General features: G+C 37.0%; 1 pseudogene across 1 annotated transcript in view; it reads right to left on the minus strand.

Annotated features, from left to right (window-relative positions):
• Positions 1-19,762, minus strand: part of LOC106181602 (uncharacterized) — a 72,954-nt pseudogene that overhangs the window by 37,828 nt on the left and 15,364 nt on the right. Inside the window, exons 3-5 of the transcript XR_001240222.3 lie at positions 17,090-17,169; positions 7,943-8,022; positions 7,474-7,575 (exon numbers count right to left, since the gene is read on the minus strand). The product of XR_001240222.3 is annotated as an uncharacterized LOC106181602 (transcript). The remainder of the gene's footprint in view (positions 1-7,473; positions 7,576-7,942; positions 8,023-17,089; positions 17,170-19,762) is intronic.

A 19,762-nucleotide genomic window follows, 5' to 3' on the forward strand; every position in this document is an offset into this window, starting at 1 on the left:
CTGGCGAGCAGACATCTCCGTGCTTTAGATTTCCTCTAGGGATGATAATTAATTTCACTGTTGTCAGGTGCTGGTCTCGTATCAGCAGTTGCCGCAGGGAGCGTGATTGAAATCAAACTTGGCATATCTTGAAAGTTTAAGTTGGACAAAAGAATTTCAGGTGACCCTTTCATGGGCGTAACTAGGCATACGCACGGATGCACTGTGCGTACAATTTTTTTGGCCAACCATGATATTATTTTATATAAATTTAGTGTATTTTTCACGGAATATATATCAAAAATCCTCTGCGAATTAAAGTCACCTGTATGTACAAATCCTCTGTATACGCACAATTATTCTGACCCCCCGTCTTGCATACTTTTATTCAATTGAGGTAAACAATGCCTGTTACCTTTACAAGTCCTATCTTAATCGTCCATCTAACTGGAACATCCTTTACCTCTTAATTGGAGGGTTAAGTGGCCTTCAACTCTCCTGTAGTCATGAGAGTAACGAACGCACTCTTGCTGGTGATATTTATCTCAGATAAAATCTACCTGTGTGTTATTTTCAAAGAGCAGCTCCCGTAGACCTGGGGGCACTAGATAAAATCTTGACACCAGGTTTAATAAGGAGATAGAGAAACAAAGGAAGAATTTTTCCTGTAAAGCTTCAAAGAATTTCACACGGACTTGATCCAGTTTAGCCCTCCAAACTAATAGGGTGACATGGGCAATTTCCACAAACAAATAGTTAAACTTAGATGTATCAGAGCTCTATTGTGTCATATAATTGGTTGTTTTTGGGAGCCATGCATGAAAGCTGGATGAAACTGTAAATAAGTTCAACTCAGAGGAGGATCCAGCATTACTTGAAGAGGGGAGGGGGGTCCGCTGATGCGAAGTTAGCCTCCTTTTAAATGAATATGCCGTTCTGGGTAAATAAAAATATTGAAACTTTATTAAATCCCGAGAATATTTTTGACTTAAATGATGATTTTATTATTTAAAAATCTGTGTGTACAATTTTTAAAGGTCTGGTTACTCCCCTGCCTTTTAATCAGAGCTGCCACGTAAGCTAACAGTTTAATTACTGCAACGTAAAGGAAAATTGAGAGTTGCGATAAGATCACCTTCTTCAAGCCCGTAGCCAGGGGGGGTTCGGGGGGTTCGAAAGAACCGCCCCTTTTGCTGGTGTGCGATACGTAAGATTAGGGTTGTTTATCCGTATCCGTAATGCCATCTTCTCTGCACAAAACTGTATTAAAAGGCATTACGGGTGCATTTTTGTGTGTCACAAATGCATGTGTGGTGCCATATTGCAACGAGAGCCTTTATTGAGAGTAGAAAATATTTATTTTCATCCTAAAGATCGCCCATATTTTAGCAAGTGGCACGAATTTATACATTAGTATACAGCAGTGTTGATGTCATCTTTATTTAAAAGGCGAATAAAAAATCCCGGCCTAAAAGAAATGTCAGCGAGCCTAAGAAATCAAAGAGAAATTGCCTCATTTAAATTCTAGACATGATTGAATGTTTCATTATTGCGGCATCGCCGACTCATTTCTCACACAGAGAGAAAATTTCGACGCTAAAAATATTTTCCTATCGGATCATAGCTAAAAAAGGTAGGCTACACTACAATAATACAATTTTGAATGCTCATTTTACGGCAAAAAACAAGATTGCCTTTACCACATATGGTAATTTGAATTCCTCCATGAACAAACATATCAAATTCTGACATAGCTTCCAAATTGATAGAACAAATTGTACTTATAATTAATCTCTATAAGTTTATTGTCTTATCCACCAGAAGGATTGCCTCACGTTATCGCAAACTACCTGCCCAAATGACACAAAAAGTCAATGACAACTGCAATATGCTCGCTACTTGTACAGGAGCTGGCACTAAGCTGATTATCCTTTGATCTTGCTTCGCGTTTCATGTCCTTTTGTTATTATGTCCAAGCACTGTCGCCCAACCCTGTTGCCTTGAAAATATATAACTGAGTGGGATCTAAGTGAACCTTTTCCAAAATAATAATTTCTCAGGTATAACAATGGTCACAATGGGATTGAAGAGAATCGCCAGTGTAGCAATATCGTTATTGCACTGACCTTTGCTGATGATCTAAGGTTGAGATGAGTTCAGCTGATCAGAACACATACAGACTCATTCAATGTCACAACAGACAATGCACAGGCATCAGAATGTATACACAAAATTTTGTCTATATCAAGATTTTTGCTAAGTGCACAACTGCCTCCCATCCCCACCCAAATCTCAATAGTTCACATTAACCCTTAATTGTCACCTTGAGCATATCTAAAACTGAGTATGCATGATATAATGGCACAATATTACAGATATAGAGATTTTTCCCCTGGTCATGTATGTGTTATGTTATGTTGTAATATTTTTAAAATGCTGGATAAGCTGATCACTTCTTTGTTTTGACAAAATTGTATTCTAAAGATAATACAACTTTCAAAATTGGCATAGAATTATTTAGTTCACCTATTTAAAATCAATTTTGAAGTTGTTTGAGTTTTTTTAAATAATTAATTCTCTATCTCTCTTACCACACCCTCCCACAGACAAGCTCTCACTCTCCCTCCACTCTCTCTCTTTCACACACTCACACACACACAAAGGGCATATTCCCATAGATTTTAGATCGATCTATCCCCGTGGGGAGTCTCACTAGATTACTGTCAGATAATCCGGCTTAAATGTCCGTCCCACCTACTACAAGCTGTAAGGGGGTAATTAACTTTCGTGCCCGCTTGCCTGACAGCTATTTAGCGTGAACCCTCAGGGAGTTAGGTCGATCTAGTTTGGATCGATCTGATCTCTGGGAATGGGGTCTAACTCTCTCTCTCCTTCTCTCTCACACATTCACACAAACAGAAACACACATTGAGATTACGGTAATATGCCAAACAATTTGACCAAGATTAATTAATTAATTTCATGGAAATGTCAGTTTGGTCGAATTGATTAAAATACAGCAAATGGAAACCTTTGATATCGTCGGATTGTTAGGGGCATCTGCCAAAACGTCCATCTTTCCGGAAGTATTGCATTTTACCGGAAGTGTTACGCAAGATAAGCCGCAATTTTCGCCTAACACGTGTTTCAGGCTTGTTTTATCCTCCTTTTAAAATCTTATTTTGCTGTGTATAATATGTGCTAACATTACTTAACATTAAACAAGGCAGCAAAGCTGTCAAATGTACAGACAAAGAACAGAAAATAAAGATGCAAACAAGTGAAAAATTAAATTTTCACAAAAAACTGTTAAATTGCCACAAAAATTTACCAAACAGACTGCATTGCCATTGAAGCTGTATGTTAGACCCATGTTTCTTTCCTGTAAGTTTGATAACAGTAAGTGACATGATTTCCCTTAAATGGTCATCATAGGAGCAGTGCCCAAAATAGGAGTTTCTTCAAATTTTGATGCAACATTACATAATGTTTAACAGCATAATGACAATCAAATGTTATTAATAAAATATTAGTAACATGGACATTCAGAAAATGTGACAAGCAAAAGTCTTCAAGATCATGGAACTTTAAAGTCACACCTTGTAAATGCCAATATGTGAAAAATTAAATTTTCACAAAAAAACTGTTTAACTGCCAAAAAAAAAAAAATAAATAAATAAATAAAAATACCAAACAGACTGCATTGCCTACTGAAGCTGTATTTTAGTCCCATGTTTCTTTCCTGTAAGTTTGAGAACAGTAAGTGACATGATTTTCCTTAAATGGTCATCATGGAAGCAGTGCCCAAAATAGGGGTTTCTTCAAATTTTGATGCAATATTACATAATGTTTAACAGCTTAATGACCATCAATTTTTAATTATAAAATATTTGTTTCACAGATATTCAGAAAATGTGACTAGCAAAGGTCTTCAGGCCCATGGAACTTCAAAGTCACGCCTTGAAAATGCCAAAATGTAAACAAGACAGCACTGTTCTGAAATGGGTTTATTTCCATTTTTAACACTTTTTTAACATAAAACAAAATAAACATTTTACTGCCAATTTATATGACCAACTAAGAAAATTGATGAGATGGGAAAAGTATCAATAGAACAGTGTTAAATGTCCAATTTCCTCCATTCTGAGATTCTGAACATAGTGGATGATTGAATCTGACAAACTGCAATGATATGAGTTTATTTCCATTTTTGACACTTTATTACACAATACATGATAACAAATTTACCATGTTTTTTACATGATCAACTAACAATGTTGTAAAGATGCAGGAAATATCAAACAAACACTTTTAGGCATCTTATTAGTTAAATAATGAGACTGTTAACATGCCTAATAATTGAATCTGAGGAAATGTGAAAAACAGTATAACTTCTAAAATAATGGCCCGATTATGCTGATTTTCGAACTCAACCTGTGTTTTAGTAAGATTGACCACCCCTGTGGGTATAATTACAATTGGCCAATCCGTTTTTCTTATATTGTGTTATCAGTGTTGTATTTATATTGAAAATAGTGAAAAAACAGCATAAATTCCCTAAAAATGAACTTGACCTGCGTATTATGAATATTCATCAGTTCTGTAAGTTTCAAGTCAAAAGGTAAAATGGTTTTCCACTTATCGTGTTATCGGTGCTGCATATATGCTGAAAAAAGTGAAAAAACAGCATAAATTCCCTAAAAGTGACCCGATCATGCTGATTTTCGAACTTGACCTGCGTATTATGAATATTCATCAGTTCTGTAAGTTTCAAGTCAAAAGGTAAAATGGTTTTCCACTTATCGTGTTATCGGTGCTGCATATATGCTGAAAAAAGTGAAAAAACAGCATAAATTCCCTAAAAGTGACCCGATCATGCTGATTTTCGAACTTGACCTGTGTATTATGAATATTCATCAGTTCTGCAAGTTTCAAGTCAAAAGGTAAAATGGTTTTCCACTTATCGGGTTATCGGTAAAAGTGCACGGCGACGACGGCGACGATGGCGCCGACGGCGACGACAGACGCAGATGATGGCTATATGTACAGACACATCTGTGTCTGTACATAAAAAGACGACAATTATAATTTCTAATTATATATTTCCCTCACCTACGATCATTTTCATGATGCGCTTCACGAGTGGGACGAGTATTTCCCCAAACAGGTGTTGTAAACAAAGGCCGGTCACTTATATTTGAAACCGGTAGCGTCAGTAGACTTAAACTAGTTATGTGATCTACGTACGCCCTATTTGAATTTTAATATGACAACTGAAATCAACCGAATTGCTCAGCGTCGAGGCGTAGACATACTTCCGAAGAAAATTCAATCACCCGTATCAAAGAATACCAACTGGTACTCAAACGGAATTCAGTGTAACTTCAAATTACTTATAAGTATTTTATTTAAAAAGCATGTCATATTAAAACATTGAGAAAAGGCAAAATACGGAGCCTACCTGTGCCAATAGACGTACAGTAGGCCTATCTTGCTTGCACTCTTCCGATTTTCTTACTTATATACTCTCGCTGTGCACAAACCACGGTGCATATTGAAAACCCCACTGATACAACCCGAACGTAAAAAAAAAGCATTTAATTGCCATAATTTTCACAAAACAAGTGCATTTATAATTTGACGCGAGAATTGAGCACATGCAGAAATGAGACTGGTCTTATCTGGTGTGGTCCAGCATAGCGCAAACCACATGTTAATGAAGACGGTCCCATTTTGGGGGAGGGGGGGTCACAGGAATGGAGTTCTTTGTGGATTACGCTAAATATCATCAACATTTCATGCATCTGGGGAAATAAAAAGTAACTCACAGGTAACGTTAATGTCCAGTGGAACTCTCTATGAAGCTCTCATGGAGTTAAGGAAGACTTCATTTTTATTGTTGACAAATCAGTTATCCATGTAGGTGAACAGCTACACATGTTCGTCAGATTTTGACAGCGCGTGGTATTTGGCGCCAAGAAGTCTGGGCGGTCGATCCCGCTGATCTTTCGGTCGATTGTAGTAAATGTAAAATCTTGCGGTGTTGACTTCAAGAACGTTTCCCCATCTGCATATATATTTCAATCAAACTTGAAAATAAATTGCTTATATTCTTCCCAAACTTTTTATTGGTAGCAAACGCTATATATGGTCTATATGAAGGTGTTTACGACGTATTCTACTCACTGTCGATATTTGGTTTCATCCAGAATGGACCTTCCCCAGTTACGGGCGTGATGAATCAGTCAGCAAGGGCAAGTCTGCTTAATTAGCACAGATTGTATGTCTTTAACACTATTTTGTCATCGGGGACAAAAGAAATGACAGGTACGTCATGCTTCCAGATTAGATCTTCAATTAATAGTTTCTTCCTCATTGACGAGAGCTATTGAAAGGACAACAATTGACAAAGGGCCCGGCATGCAGCATCTATATGACTGGCTTGAAAATTTACCAAGTCTTGCCGACGATGTGGTCGAACAATCGGAACAAGAAAAAAATTCTGGCGCATGATTTTGACGTATGGACTAAATGTTTGAGCCCAGAAAAATTAATTTTATTATATAATTTTTTTGGTCGGATTGACTGGGCCTGTCGAAATGCTTGGCACATTACCGTAAATCATTGAGATTAAATGAAGACTTCACTGTAAGGTGCTGCCGCCAAGAAGATAAAGCAAGCACTACATTGTAAAATGCAGTAATGGGAAGAGCATCTCCAAGCAGTAAAATATCATATCTTGAAATAGAAAATACGTAACAAACCAAAGGAAAATGAACAAATTGATTTCTATAATTCATTCAAATAAATTGTACACAATAGCACGGGATTCAAACGACTGCGCATGAGCAAAAAGTGCACTGTTTGAAATACAAGTTGGTGAAATTGAGAAAGCCTGCCGGTGTTTATCCGCTGGTTGATTTTATTTAATTTGCCCTCTGCTCTTGTTTTCAAAATTTATATTAGAAACATTCTATTGATTTTATGTTTTAAAAAGTAAATCCATCAGAATTTCCTTAGAATAATAGGGATCTTAATTCCTGGGTCAAAATCTGGTTGGGCCATTTTGGCCCACTTGGTAAAAAAAAAGTGGGCCATTTTTAAAAAAATGTGTAACACAGTGATCAAAATATATAATTATATTATAATAAACACATACAGTGACAAGAAAGATATACACATGGACACATGGACAGTGATCAGAATACATACAGACACACTCAATGTCTCAACAATGCAAATTAAGGCATCAAGATGTATGTATATAATATGTAAATTTTGTTTATATCAAGATTTTCCTAAGCGAACCCTCGCCCCCCAACTCCAAACAGCTAGTTCACATTAAGCCTTGTCACCTTGAACATATTAAAACTGATTTGGATCTCAATGACCCATTTCCAAATGATAATTTCATAGTTACAACATATATAGTGGCGATGGTCACAAAGGGATTGAATAGAATCACCAGTATAGCAATAATGTTGTTGCACTGACCTTTGCTTATACTGTGTGGCTGTAGAACGAGATGGTGAACAGATGAATTCAACTTTCCTCAGTGTGATGATAATACAGGAAATTTACACACCTTCATTTCAACTGAAAACAGATAACAAATCATTAATAAAATATACGTATATGTGTAGACATATACGGTAGTTAAAACACAGACATAACACGTAGTGATTAAAAAATATTATTATACTATAATAGACACAAACAGCGGCAATAAAGACATTTTGTCTTTATCAAGATATCTGCTAAGCGAACCCCCTCCCCCCCCAGCCCACAACGTCGAAAAGTTTACATTAACCGCTGTCACCTTGAAACATATATAAAACTGAGTGGGATCTAATTAAGTGACCCTTTTCCAAAATGAGAATTTCTCAGGTACAACATATAGCAGCAATGTTCACAATGGGATTAAAGAGAATTGCCAGTGTAGCAATATCATTGTTGTACCGACCTGTGATGAGGCTGCAAGGTTGAGATGAGTTCAGCTGTCCTCAGTGTGTTGATAATACAGGAAACACACCTTCATCTCTACTGAAAACAGATAATAAATCATCAATTAAAAATATATATGTAGACACATACAGTAATTATAATACAGAAATAACACAGTGATCAAAATATATTAATATATTATAATAAACACATACAGAAACAATAAGGACATAGTGATCAGAATACATACAAACACATTCAATGTCACAACAGACAATGCACAGGTATCAGAATGTATACATGAAATTTTGTCCATATAAATATTTATGCTAAGCTAACCCCCCCCCCAAACAGTTCACACGCCCCCCAACTCTGAACAGTTAACATTAACCCTTGTCACCTTAAAAATACATATAAGGCAGTTTTTTTTAATAACCTGTTTCTCAAGCTTCGCCGACCTCAAAAAGGCCAAAATAGAAAAAAAAAAAAATTGAAATCAAAAATACTTTTATTTTTTCCCCCGACTTCTGACTGATCGTACTGTTCGATCGTAAACATGAAACATAACAAGTTTCACGGGACTCCTGCGTCACATGACTGCCTATAAGTTCAAAACGAAGGGTATTTAAGCCAAAGTAAACAATTGGTTCATTTCCCCCAGCTTCTGGTTTTTAAGCCAATCAATGCTTCGCTGATATTTTACACTGCATGTGTCAAATTAATACAACATGGCAGGAGACGCATACTGGAGTAGCTGTCTTTACTTAAGCAGGAAATTGACCACTGTTGTGTGGCTCAGTGTTATAGTGAAGGAAGGACCAAAGATATTATGCAAAAAGGTCTGTCCGGCCAGTGTTACAGACGTTTTAGGCCATTTTATTGACTGCTTTCTGTCAGAAATGAAAATATCAACTGCAACACTTGTCATGTGTAGAAGTTTCAACAGGGAGCAAAAATAGGTTCTGAACTGAATGTAAGAATGCCGGTCACTACAGTGGTAGATATTGACATTAGGTGCATTCAGATAACAGTTGGCAGTGAACACCAAAAGATGCAGGCTCAACTAAACTCTCTGAGAACATCCAAATACAGAGCGCATTGGATTTTTAATGCAGCACTCGCGTAGGCCTACTTCTGAAAGCCTCCAGAAATGATGAGTATTTTTTTTTTTCATTTTATCAGTCTAGAGGGTCATGGTTTTTTAAGGTGAATGTATTTTAGGCATTGATATGTTGGTAAATGTCCTTTCTTGCACTTTCACAAAAACGTATGTTAAATGCTAATTGCTCGCTCACAACAGCAGATGTTTCTATACTGAAGCATCGTGTCTTTGACATTTTTTTAATTAAATTAAGGCAGGTAATAGCTGTAAACTATCATGTGCTTTGGATAATGAGCCTGTCAACATGAATTCATAGTTCAATTAAGTTTTCCACCAAGTTTTTAAGGCGTATATAGATATTAAGTTTAACCAGGCCTGTAGCCAGCAATTTCAAAAGAGGGTTCTTTTTCTGAAAAAGTGAACCATTTACCATAAAACCTTCATGCGCCTAGATCAATTTTGATCTAGAGCAGACCTTTTCCTGATAAAAAGGGTGGATCATTCAATAATATTAAATAAGTTAAGTTGTTGCTGCCATTTAGATTTAATTAAAATTAAGACCACAGTTCCATAACAGGCCATATTACCCTTGCTGTTTTTTGTATTTTCAACAATCTGGCTAAGCAATTGTTTGCTGTCTTTTGAATTATACAATAGGGTTGCGTGACAAGGTTATTTTCAGTTGCCAACCATCAGTCAGTAAACTTCATAATGCACTCAATAACTATAGAAATCTGAGCAAGAGAAACTCTACATACAGACATGACAGATTTACCATATATTGCCACCAACCCTAAACTGAATGGGCATAGAAAGAACAAAGTGAATCTCCCTCCCATTAAAAATGAATAAAAAAAAAAAAAAAAAAAAAAAAAAAAAAAAAAACAGATACTGTCATTCTTAATACTGAAAAACAATGGCACCTTGCAGCCTTTGTTGTATATTGTAATGTAATTAACATATCTCCCATAATGCATTGTTCCTTCTCTACCAGTTAGCCAGCATGGCTGGATGTGTTATGTAATAAATGAGTTATTAAAAAAATGTACACTTAAGTTACATAAGTTACATAACAACAGAAAACCACGACATGGTGTCAGAATCGGGATCTACATTGGATGTAGCATGATTTGGAGATTGGATGACCCACAAACTACAAGATAAAAACGGATTTTGAATCACTAAAAAAACAAAAAAAATGGAGCACATGTATGGGATACAGCCGCCTCACATGGACTGGGAATCCATGGACTTACCGCGTACTTTCAAACTTTTCAAGGAAAAGTGTGAATTGATATTCCAAGGACCTTTAGATGCTGTATCAGAGGAAAGACAAGTGAAATTTCTTCTCCTTTGGATCGGAGAAAAAGGCCGCGAAATTGTGAAAACTTTTAACATTGATGATCCAGACGTGTTGACCTCGTATTGGCAAAAATTGGAAGAATACACGAAGCCCAAGAGTAACTTTCGAATTCAGAGATTTAAACTTAGAGCATGCAGACAAGAAGCAGGTGAGAGCATTGATTCTTTTGTCAGACGAATCAGACTCGTGGCAAATGAATGCAAATATACCGATGTTGATCAACACATAATTGACACTCTTATTTTTGGCACAAACTTGGAGAGAATTCAGGCGAAATTATTACAAAGAGAAGAAGATTTGACTCTAGATCAGGCTCTTGTCATTGCACGAACAGAGGAAGCAACTAAGAAACAGATTGAGGATCTTCACAGTACATCGGCAAAGGAAATTCATGCACTACGGCCAAGTGGAAACAGTCAAAGAGGGAGACCGCGTTACAGACAGCCACAACCTCGCACTCCTCGCCAGCAAACTCAATCAAAGGTACCAAACAAACAACGCTCACGACAGCCACTGCAAGAATGTGGTAAGTGTGGAACTGAACATGATTTTCAACAGTGCCCAGCTAAAGGTACAATTTGTCTCAAATGTGGCAAGAAACAGATTGAGGATCTTCACAGTACATCGGCAAAGGAAATTCATGCACTACGGCCAAGTGGAAACAGTCAAAGAGGGAGACCGCGTTACAGACAGCCACAACCTCGCACTCCTCGCCAGCAAACTCAATCAAAGGTACCAAACAAACAACGCTCACGACAGCCACTGCAAGAATGTGGTAAGTGTGGAACTGAACATGATTTTCAACAGTGCCCAGCTAAAGGTACAATTTGTCTCAAATGTGGCAAGCCAGATCACTGGAAAAGGGTATGTAGAACAAAAATAGTAACTGCATCGACCCATAGTAAAACTGTGCATTCAGTAGCAAATGAAAGTGACAGTAGCAGTGTATACTTTGACTCTATATATGTAGATAGTATTCAGTCAAAACAGTCCCCAGTCAAGCCATTTGCTGACATTGAAGTTAAAGTTGGGAACTCTACTTCAACATTACGTTGCAAAATAGACACCGGTGCTGAGGGAAATGTAATACCACTGTCTTCTTTCAAAAAGCTTGCAATTCAGCAACCACTAAAGCCTACGAATGACACGATTACGGCATATGGTGGCAGTAAGTTACCAGTATGTGGAATAGCAACATTGACATTCACAAATGACAAGGTCATGGTGACCTCAGACAGCTATATTGTGGACTGTGAAGGACCAGTTATACTAGGAATGGAAACCAGTCAGAAACTGGGACTTGTTACTCTGAACATAAATACAGTGACAAGACAGTCCATACTATCAGAGTATAAGGATGTCTTTGAAGGTATCGGGAAATTGGATGGGGAATATCACATAAATATTGACCCCACTGTTTCTCCTGTTGTTCACCCACCACGGCGTGTACCTATTGCATTGCAGCCAGCACTCAAGGAGGAGTTGGACTCTCTCGTTGAGCAAGGGATCCTGTCACCTGTCACACAACCAACGAAATGGGTAAACTCGTGTGTATGTGTTACCAAACCCAATGGAAAAATACGTCTCTGCCTGGATCCAAAAGACTTAAATACGGCAATTAGATGTCCACACCACTACACACCAACACTGGATGACATCCTACCTCAACTGAGTGGCGCGCGTTATTTCAGTATACTTGACCTTCGGAGTGGGTATTGGAATATCACATTAGATGAAGAAAGTTCTCTTCTGACTACCTTCAATACGCCCTTCGGAAGATTTAGATACAACAGACTACCCTTTGGCCTCTCGCTATCTCAAGACGCCTTCCAGGCCAAGATTGAAGAAGTATTCAAAGACATTCCAGGGTGTACTGGAATCGCCGACAACCTTATCATAGCAGGTTGGCAGGAAGACGGATCTGACCACGATGCGACTCTGCGCGTTGTATTAGATACAGCCAGAAGAAAGGGGATACGCTTTAATGAAGACAAGATGATTCTTAGAAAGGAGGAAATTCCATTCTTCGGTCATATTATAGGAAAAGACGGGCTAAAACCAGACCCAGCAAAGGTAGAAGCCATTTATGTAATGAATGAGCCGAGAAATGTATCGGAACTACAAACATTCCTTGGGATGACCAATTATCTAAGCAGATACATTCCCCATATGTCTCAACTTACAGCCAGTCTCAGAGACCTGTGCAAGAAGGATAGTGTTTTTCAGTGGAATGCTGAACACAGTATTGCATTCAACGAGATTAAAAGAGAAATAGCAAACGCAACCAACCTACAATTCTACGACAGTAGCAAGTCACTTACACTCCAGGTTGACGCTTCATCTTATGGATTAGGAGCTGCCTTAATCCAGGATAAAGGCCCAGTTGCATATGCTAGCAAAGCACTCACAGAAACAGAGTAACGTTACTCCAACATTGAACGCGAGATGTTAGCAGTAGTGTTTGGTCTTGAAAAGTTTCACCATTATGTCTATGGTAGACATGTTAAAGTAGAGACTGACCATAAGCCTCTAGAAGCCATTTTCAAGAAGCACCTACACAACGCACCACCGCGTCTGACCCGCATGTTGCTGAGAACACAGTGTTATGACACAGAGATTGTGTATGTCCCAAGCAAAAGTATAGGACTAGCTGATGCCCTCTCTCGCATGAAACCTTGTGATGGTGATGACATCAAAGGACTTGACATTACAGTACATGAATTACACTCGTACATGAACGCAAGTCCAACACGCATTGAGCAAATTCGTGAGGAAACCAGTAAAGAACCACAGCTAGCAGCTCTTCGTGAAATGATTTCTGTAGGATGGCCAGCTACACGCAGCGAGTGTCCAGAAATTCTTCACCCATACTGGAACTACCGTGATGAGTTAGGCATCGCAGATGGAATCATTATGAAGGGGAATAGGATGATTATTCCTACAGTACTTCGCCCTGACTTACTTAAACAGCTACATTATGCCCACCAGGGAGTGGAGAAATGTAAGCTACGTGCAAAATCGTCTGTATTCTGGCCTGGCATGAATAATGATATTGAGCACACAGTCGGACTGTGTCCACCTTGCCAGAAACACCAAGCTGCCAACAGTAAGGAACCCTTATTGCCAGCAGATGTACCTCCCCCCGCATGGCACACATTAGCAGCAGATTTGTTCTATTGGAGACAAACTGACTACTTATTAGTTGCTGACCAGTACAGCAAATATCCTTTAGTGCGGAAACTTACAAGTACATCATCAGGCAGTGTAATTGCACACTTAAAGAGCATATTCGAGGAGCATGGCATCCCTGAGATTCTTAAAACTGACAATGGACCTCAGTTTTCATCAGAAGGATTCAAAAACTTCGCAAACACTTGGGGATTTACGCACATTACATCCTCACCTATGTATCCGCAGTCAAATGGATTCATAGAACGAATGGTACAGACTGTTAAAAGTCTATTTCAGAAAGCATGGGAATCAAATTCAGATCCCCACCTATCCATGTTATGTCTTCGCACAACACCCATTGATCACAACCTACCAGCGCCTTGTGAGTTATTGAATAACCGGAAGTATAAAACAAATATTCCCGCTGGACAGTCACAGTTGAACACCGACTACAATGTAGCATTACAGAAGAGACAGAACGCGAGTAAAACGCACTATGATCAGCATGTCAAACCACTTGCACCTTTACATGAAGGAGGAATTGTTCGCATGTATGACACTCAGAATAATACATGGCAACCTGCCAAAGTTAAAACTGTATCAGACAAACCCAGATCTTATTCTGTGGAATCCAATGGTGGAATTTACCGACGCAACAGAAAACACATTCATAAGACAAAAGAACATTTTGATTTCAGAAACAATGAGATTGAGGAAACTGATGAACCTCTTGTTGACATTACAAACACAGAGACTGTTACAAAATGTGAAACACCTCAATCTCAACCCTTACGCAGATCAAGCAGGAACATTAAACCTCCAGAGAGATTGAACTTATGAATAAATTCAGTAATAGTGACTGTAACAAGTCAGTTGTGAAAGATGTCACAAAATTGACTGTAATTTGAATAAGCTTAATCATAATTGTTTCATTTATGAACTCTGGACTTGAGATTCTGTTGACTTTTGTGTTAAAAAAAAAAAATGAACATTTACATGTGTCTATGAACTGTGAACATTGCAATGTCTTGGAGACAAAGACAACACGGACAGTGAACTGATTATGTTTATTAGCAACTTAAAAAAAATAATTGAAAGATTTTTTTTTTAATTAAAAAAAAGGGAGATGTTGTATATTGTAATGTAATTAACATATCTCCCATAATGCATTGTTCCTTCTCTACCAGTTAGCCAGCATGGCTGGATGTGTTATGTAATAAATGAGTTATTAAAAAAATGTACACTTAAGTTACATAAGTTACATAACAACAGAAAACCACGACAGCCTTCACTGCCTCACTATATGCAGACAATGTTCTAGTCACTGTAACTGTGTACTTTTGAGGAGGCATAGATGCAAGGATAACTCCTTTGAAGTATATTATGAAGGTTTCTTTTGTCATAAATCTGCCACACATAACCTGAATGTACATATTGCGATTCACACGGCAGCAGCTTGTCTTAGTAAGGACTCAACCAGTTGAAAACTTGTGGCACAGCTTCAGGGACAAGATCACACCAACTACCCTTGCTGTGATGATGGATCTACATTATCTTGTTCTCCTAGTTTCTCTGATACCATTTCCCCTTGTCTTTGCTCACATCAATCTCTACAGCTTTACCAACTGCTACACAGTTTTTGCATCTGAAAGTGTACAGCAAAAATTGTAATAAAGCACCATCAATTTACTTGTTATATATTGATTTCAGGGCGAGAGAAAAAGGCAGAAACCTCATACCATAATCAAGATAATTGAAAATCAAATATGCATAATCAAATAGCTTTAATTGTACATACTAGTGATGATTTAATCTTTTAAACTTCAGCATAAATCTTGACTTTCTCTTGTTAAAGCATAGCCACTTTATCAAAATGTGCTTGAACAAATAATAATAACAATAATAATATAAGAAACAACCTGCACACATGATGGAACATGGAGGTTAATTAATGCCACAAAAAAAGTTGATACGTACTTGGTAGCCTGAGAAATAAGATCAGGTATTAATTTAAGCAGCAATAATACCACAAAGTTAACAACGACACAAGCATAGAGTGTTATGCAACAAAATTTCATGCATTACTTGCTGTGGCAGTGTCATCCTCAACCTATCTTGCACCGCAGGTTTTGATTTTCAGTGTCATCAAAATTTTATATTATAGTTAGTTTGACCTATGTATCTGCTATTCAAATAATATCGTTTGGAAAATAACTAACTAATTTAATTATGCTTTTGCAACATGAAATTATCATTAACTTTGCCGGTTCACGTGTACACAGTACCTTACTATCAGTGCTGCTCTTTTCTCCCTAACTCGCCACTGATAGGCTAACCACATCGTTTCAAAACAACGTTGGTATGATCCTTTACTTTTGGTGTAGGCAGTTTCGCCCCGGGGACATCATCTTCGGTTAAAAACAACATATCGTTCTCACCCATCTTTGCATTGCTCCTGTACAAAATGTCCGCTTGACGCCCGCCCAAGGGAAAAATCGTAGCACGTGGGTAGTTACACAAGTCCTGTGATGTGTAACGCGCGCAAGGTTATTCCTATGCAGCTAAGAGAAGGCACACATCCAACTCAGTTAACTTATCTGAAATATTTTTTTTTAGTGAATCCCCAAGTAATGCAAGGCAGGCAATGTATAATTCTATCTCGCCAGTAGTGGAAGACTTCAATCTTTGTCTTCGGGCTGGACAGGCCAAAAATCTTGGAAAACACATAGCAGAGACACTGACAGAGGAGCTATGGTATAGAAGCCCATATGCAGAGAGAGACTGGCTAGTTTAGTGCAGCTGCCATAGTGACCATTTAAGAAAGGCCATTTAACAAGATGATTCTCAAACTTATTGAAAGATTCAAAGGTCTGAAATATAGCCTGATTGGATTCTTTTTATGGAAGTAATGCCGTTTTTGTGAAATGGTCATTTTTCATATACATGTATTGGTGTTTTCTATGTGGGACTTGGAACTTACATGGGCATGAAGCCATATTGTTTCTGGATGGCCATGTTACATGAAGTAATTTAAATTTGATGATTTTCCACTTAATCATTAAATCATACATAATATTGCATCAAGATTGACAAAGAACTGTTTTGTGCACTGCCATCGTGAATGCATAGAAAGGCAAACTGTTTTTTGTTTTGTAATTTACAAGGATGATTCGTTGAATTGACATTCATTTAGACAAATAAAACATTGAAAAGGAACTGCTGTTTTTATCCAAAAATTGCTATACTGTGTTAAAACCAGTATTTACCATTGTCTAATGTAGTTTTGAAAATGAGTGACCAAAAAGTCATTATTTTGAAAAATATTTATTTTTTCTCCCCTCCGACCTCTGATAAAAATAAAAATTGTTTGAGAAACAGGTAATTAAAAAGAACTGCCTAACTGAGTGGGATCTAAATGAGTGACACTTTTTCAAAATAATTATTTCTAAGGTACAACATATAGAAGCAATTAATGGCCACAGTGGGACTAAAGAGAATTGCCAGTTTAGCAATATCATTGTTGTACCGACCTGTGAGGAGGCTGCAAGGTTAAGATGAGTTCAGCTGTGCTCAGCGAGATGATAATCCAGGAAACACACCTTCATCTCTACTGATAACAGATAATACATCATCAATAAAAAATATATCTGTAGACACATACAGTAGTTATAACACAGAAAGAACACAGTGACCAAAATATATCATTATATTATAATAAACACAAACAGCAACAATAAAGACACATATAGACAGTGATGAGAATACATACAGACACATTCAATGTCACAACAGGCAATACACAGGTATCAGAATGTATACATGAAATTTTGTCCAAATAAAGATTCATGCTAAGCAAAGCCTCGCTTCCCCAACTCCGAACAGTTCACATTAACCCTTGTCACCTTGAAAATATATAACTGAGTGGGATCTAAGTGACCCTTTTCCAAAATAATAATTTCTCAGGTATAACATATATAGGGGGCAATGTTCACAGTGGGATTGAAGAGAATCACCAGTGTAGCAATATTGTTATTGCACTGACCTGTGCTGATGATAGATATATCGTGCTGGTAGATATATCGGAGAGAACACGTGACTTATATACAATAGAATGCAGTATACTGAGGAAGAAAATATTCCTGGGTTACTGTTATTAATTGACTTTGAAAAGGCATTCAATTCCTTGTCTTGGTCATTCATTCAAAAGGTTCTGACCTTTTTTAACTTTGGTGATTCAGTCAGGAGATGGGTATCATTGTTCTACAATGACATCTCTGCTACAGTAAATCAAGGGGGGAATATGTCGGAATTCTTTAAAATTAATAGAGGATGCCGTCAGGGGGATCCCCTCTCAGCCTATCTCTTAATTCTATGCGCCGAAATATTGGTGGCGTTTATACGAAACAATGACAATATAACAGGTATTAATATAGGTGCAAAAGAATTAAAAATTTCATTATATGCAGATGACACTACTCTTATACTTGACGGGAGTGAAAAGTCACTGAATGAATGTATGTTTGTCTTGGATAAATTTTCGAAGATCTCCGGTCTGCATATTAATCTCTCTAAAACTGAAGTTATATGGATTGGGTCAAAGCGACACTCTAAAGATATCCTCTGCCCAAAATATAGATTAGATTGGGGAAAAACTAGTTTCAAAATGCTAGGGATAGAATTTGACGTAGATTTAGGTAAGATAACGAAGCAAAATATGGAGACCAAATTAACTTCCATGAAAAAAATATTTAATCAGTGGAGAGAAAGAAATATAACACCAATTGGTAAAATACAGTAATAAAAACATTAGCCTTGTCGGTATTGAATCATATATTTATATCGCTCCCAAACCCAGAGGAAAAACAGATTAAATATTAGAAAAGTGTCTTTTTTCTTTTCTCTGGAATAATAAACCTGATAAAATTAAAAGAAATATCATTATAAGAGATTATAAAGCTAGGGGCTTGAGGATGGTAAGCGTGAGGCATTTTATAAAATCGTTAAAAATTCCATGGGTAAGAAAACTTATGTTCGAAAATAAAGATTGGAAAAATATTATATCTAAATATGTAGACACTGAAAAACTAATCACATGTGGTACAGAATATATCTCAAAAATCTTGAAAAACATAAAAAATAGATTCTGGATTGATGCCTTAGCATCCTGGAAAGAACTCTGTGGTACAATAATGGCCAATAAAATCAAGGATTTTGGTAACATTCCACTCTTTCTAAATGAAAATATACTTATTGGAAATAAACCTGTCTTCCATACATCGTGGTATGACAAAAACATTAGATTTGTTAATGATCTACTCCTGGACTCTGGAGAGTTCTATGACTTCACTGCGTTCAGGGATATCCACGGTATTGACACAAATTTTGTCGAATACCATGGAATTATCTCAGCCATAAAAGAATGGCTTGGTGGTATTCCTGAAAAATTAAGTAAAATTGCCACTCCTTTAATTCCTGATCATATATTTTTGCTGTCAGGTTGTTCAAAAGGTTCAAAGATTTATTATAAAACTTAAAGTAAAGCAGGTGTTCTTGAGAGGTCAAAAGGTATGAATAAATGGAAGGAGTTGTTAAATTTGGAGGAAAATGAATGCCCGAAGATTTTCAAACTTCCTTTCACAATAACAAAAAATTCAAAGCTTCACTGGTTCCAATTTCGAATTAATCATAATATTCTTACCACAAATTCACTGCTTTTCAAATATAAAATGGTCGACAACAGTATATGTTCCCTTTGCAAAGGAGCTGAAGAAACAACAGAGCATTTATTCTGGAATTGTGCGCTTACCCAAAAATTATTGACCGACTTGGTAGAAAATATATTAGCTAATACTCAAGTTACTCTACCTGTCTCAAAAAGGAATTGCTTAGTCGGCTCTATGAGCCTCTCTCCAATTATTAATCTCATTATGTTGCAATTTAAATTTTATATTTACTTAAGAAGATGTTCACAGGGTAAACCAACATTAGGTTTGATTTCATCGCTTAGATATCTGGTGAAAACAGATAAGTCAATCTGTCAGTACAATTCAAATATAATTAAGATAATTTCAATTTGAATATTTAGCGTATGACAATGTAATTAACTAAAAAGTGTTATATAGTATAACATCTCTTATGTGTGAGTGTGTGAGCGAGTGTCTGTTTGTTTGTATTTGTATTGTCATGTATTCTTGATGTATTGT

This window comes from Lingula anatina, chromosome 10 (genome assembly GCF_051362555.1).
Source record: "Lingula anatina isolate TDL-2025a chromosome 10, LinAna3.0, whole genome shotgun sequence".
Taxonomy (NCBI): Eukaryota; Metazoa; Brachiopoda; class Lingulata; order Lingulida; family Lingulidae; genus Lingula; species Lingula anatina.